Raw genomic sequence first — 4,253 nt, 5'->3', positions numbered from 1 at the left:
AACTTCAGTGCAAATAACTTCATGAGAAAATTGTTCTTTTTTATTTATTTTATTTTTAAAAATTTTTATTGGAGTATAGTTGCTTTACAATGTTATGTTAGTTTCTACGGTACAGCAAAGTGAATCAGTTATACATATACATATATGTACTCTTCTTTAGATTTCCTTCCCCTTTAGGTCACCACAAATCATTGAGTAGGGTTCCCTGTGCTAAACAGCAGGTTCTCATTAGTTATCTATTTTATACACAGTAGTTTATACAAGTCAATCCCAATCACCCAGTTCATCCCACCCTCCCTTCCCCCCTTGGTAGCCATAAGTTTGTTCTCTACATCTGTGACTCTATTTCTGCTTTGCCAATAAGTTCATCTGTACCATTTTTCTAGATTCCACATATGTGATATTATACGATATTTGTTTTTCTCTTTCTGACTTACTTCACTCTGTATGGCAATCTCTAGGTCCATCCACGTCTCTGCAAGTGGCACTATTTCGTTTCTTCTTATGGCTGAGCAGAAAATTGCTCTTTTATTGTTTTTTCAAAAAATTCCAATGTAACATGTGTAATAAAGAGCACACATCTTAAGAGTATGGCCTAATGACTTATTACACAGATGATGTTAGATAGATGATAGATATATAGATAGATAGATATAGATAGATAGATAGATAGATGATAGATAGATAGATAGATAGATAGATAGATAGATAGATAGACAGACAGATGATAGATAGACATATCTCCCCAGGTTAGCACCATCCAGATCACCACAGACTACTTCTGTCTCCCCAGAAGTCTCCCTCTGTTCCCTCCCAGGTCAAATCCTCCCCTCCAAGGTAAGCACCGTTCTGATTTCTGTCACCATAGATTAGTTTTGCCTGTTTTTGAATTGCATATAAATGGAATCATGCAGGATGTATGTACTCTTTTGGCATCTCTTGTTCAACATAGCATCTGCAAGATTCCTCTCTCTGGCTGAGACTCATAAGGCTTTGGGGTGTTCGCAGTCATAGGTTTGCATGTGGCCACGCAAGCCTATTCCTGCTTGTCCCTTCCTAGACCATGCACTTATCTCTCACCTTCCTCCCTCACAACACACAGCTGTATAAATGCACAAATAAAAGTCCATTTTTTACAACGTAAATGTATTTCTTTTTTCCTGACTACAAAACTTACACCTACTTGTTTCTTTTTAATAGATCTTTATTGGAGTATAATTGGGTCACAATACTGTGTTAGTTCCTGTTGTACATACTTGTTTTTAAAAAAAGAAAGAAAGAAATTCTAGTTTTGAGAATCTCGCATGGCTTACCCAAACACAGCCTGTCCATGGGCCGGTCAGTGGCCTTTGACCTGTGTATCCTGGCTCCGAAAAACAAACTGGGTCAGTCACATCCTCTGTCTCAGGAATGTGACCTCTGGAACTCAGAGGGAAGTTGCATTTGCTGGAGACATTGGTCCCACTTGGACTGTGTGTAGTGCTGCTCAGACCCTCCTCCAGGACTGAGGGGGCTATTTCCCCAGATGCCAGCCTTCTTGTCCCAACTCAGGACAGCTCTCAGAGGCCATCCCAGCTCCAGAGCGCCTCGTGGCTTGGGCTGAGGCCCTTGTTGAGACCGCTTGGCCGCCCGATTTCTCCTGTTGCTCACTTCTGCTTCTCCCCACCATGCCTCCACCTCCCCATCCCAGGGGCATTAACCCCAGGACACAGCACAATAAACTTCCTGCCCACTAATCTCCACCTCAGAGTCTGTTTCCTGGGGGACCACTCTGCCACCAGTAGAAAGAAAGGATGATGCAGAAGAATCAAGTGTGCCCCCCAGGTCTTTCCCTTCTGACCCTGCTGAGCCCTGTATCTTCTTTAGTGGGGTTGCGGGGGGTGGGGGGGGAAAGAAGTTCGCCCACCTCTCATACGTGCCCCCCCACCGCCATGCTCTTGTACATCTGTCCTCCTGGAGAATTGCTTACGTGACATTCAGGGTCTCCAAAGGAAAAAGACAAGTTTTGCAGAGAGGCAAGGCCAGATCTAGTATTACCTATCTGAGTTTTAGTTTCTTCATTTGTAAAAGAGGCCTTTGCCAAGGTTACTGCACCCCCTGTGTCTTTCCTATCACCCTCGATTTCCTTCCACGGTCCCTACTTCCACCGTCCCTTATTTGGTCTCCCCTCCCCAATCTGTTACCGAATCCAAGCTCTGCTTGCCACACAACAGGACAATAAATCAGGAGACAAAGTGTTGAAACAAAGAATAGTGACTTTATTCAGAAAGCCAGTAGACCAAGAAGATGGCGGACTAAGGTCCCCAAATAACCGTCTTATGGGGTCTGGATGCCAGATTCTTTTATAGAACCGGGGGAGGGGGAGGGGAGGAAGTAAAGTAAAAAGGCCATCAGTCTTGCAAAGCATCTCGCATGGCCTGCATGGGGGAGGGAATGTGTTAATTTCTTCTTTCCTACAGCCATTCACACGTGGGCAGGGTCAGAATGCCTCCCTGTGAGCTGAACAAAGGCCCTTTAGTTTAACATTCAGGCAGAGGGGCAGGGTTCTCTGTGGCAGGCCATTATGTATGATTATAGTAAGAAAAGCAACGAAAAGCAAAGGTTAACTTAAAAGAAACAGATCCAATATGGGGTCAGAGTTGTCTCTTCCCTGTTACAAATCCACCCTCTACACTTCACCCAACAGCACTCACCAGTGCTGTGGAGGTGATACAGCAGGGCACGGGTTCATATGGGGTGGACATTTTACTGGGGAAAATGGGATTGATGATTGCTTTCACAATTAGCCATTTCATGACAATTATGTGAGAGCATTGTTCCTGATCAGAGCTCTTTATCAGAGCGGGCTTTCAGAAGCCCCATTTAAAAAATTTTTTTCATATTGGAGCATAGTTGATTAGAAATGTTGTGTTAGGGGACTTCCCTGACGGTCAGTCCAGTGGTTAAGACTCCGTGCTTCCACTGCAGGGGGCGTGGTTTCAATCCCTGGTCAAGGAACTAAGATCCTGCATGCCACGTAGCCAAAAAAAAAAAAAAAAGAAATGTTGTGTTAGTTTCAGGTGTACAGCAAAGTGATTCAGTTATACATATACAGATATCTATTCTTTTTCAAACTCTTTTCCCATTTAGGTTATTACAGAGTATTGAGTAGAGTTCCCTGTGCTATACAGTAGGTCCTTGTTGGTTACCTATTTTAAATATAGCCGTGTGTACATGTCAATCCCAAACTCCTAATCTATCCCTCCCACCCAACCCTTCCCCCACTGGTAATCATAAGTTTGTAACCAAGCTGGACCCTATGGGGCCTTCCAGGGACAGGCCTTCCCCCATATCCTCTGCTTTAGCTCCTCTCTGAAGTACATAGATAACAGTATTTGATGCACATTTCCTGAGTTGTTTTACAGATGTGAAAACCCCCCACCAAATGGAAGATGTTAACTACTTGTTGACCATGAGCACGGAGCCCCAGGCCTCCTGGAGCCTAAGGGTTGATAATGTTAACCCCTGTGACACCACCCTGTTACCTCACCATCAACCAATCAGAGAATTGTGCACGAGCTGATCACATACCCTGCAACCTGCCCCCCGCCCCAAACCTGGCTTTTAAAAATGCTTTGCCAGTGCTCACTCGGCAGCACATATACTAAAATCGGAACGATACAGAGAAGATTAGCATGGCCCCTGCACAAGGATGACATGCAAATTCGTGAAGCATTCCATATTTTTTGGAAAAAAAAAAAAGAATATCAATGCATATACAATCAGAATAAAAGTAAATATCAAGTACAATAAAAAAAATAATAAATGCTTTGCCAAAACCCTTCAGGGAGCTCGGGGTTTTTAGAGCATGAGCCACCCATCTCTTTGCATGGCCCTGCAATAAACCTTTTTCTGTTCCAGACTCCGAAGTTTTGGTTTGTTTGGCCTCACTGTGTATCAGGCACATGAATTTGTGCTAACAAGTTCATTCTCTAAGTTTGTGAGTCTGTTTCTGTTTTGTAAATAAGTTAATTTATATCACTTTTTTAGATTCCACATATAAGCAATATCATATGATATTTGTCCTTCTCTGTCTGACTTACTTCACTTAGTATGCTAATCTCCAGGTCCATCCATGTTGCTGCAAATGGCATTATTTCATTCTTTTTAATGGCTGAGTAATATTCCATTGTAAATATGTACCACATGTTCTTTGTCCATTCACCTGTCGATGGACATTTAGGTTGCTTCCATGTCTTGGCTATTGTAAACAG

At 43.0% G+C, this 4,253-nt stretch overlaps 1 non-coding gene across 1 annotated transcript; it reads left to right on the top strand.

Annotated features, from left to right (window-relative positions):
• The first annotated feature begins 3,620 nt into the window (after positions 1–3,620).
• LOC132347144 (U6 spliceosomal RNA) lies at positions 3,621–3,726 on the top strand. The gene has a single exon (XR_009497101.1). It is a non-coding gene; the product is annotated as a U6 spliceosomal RNA (small nuclear RNA).
• Positions 3,727–4,253: the final 527 nt, after the last annotated feature.

Source organism: Balaenoptera ricei, chromosome 13 (assembly GCF_028023285.1).
Source record: "Balaenoptera ricei isolate mBalRic1 chromosome 13, mBalRic1.hap2, whole genome shotgun sequence".
Taxonomy (NCBI): domain Eukaryota; kingdom Metazoa; phylum Chordata; class Mammalia; order Artiodactyla; family Balaenopteridae; genus Balaenoptera; species Balaenoptera ricei.
The sequence above is the reverse complement of the archived record's forward strand: the minus strand, read 5'-3'. Positions and strand labels throughout refer to the sequence as shown.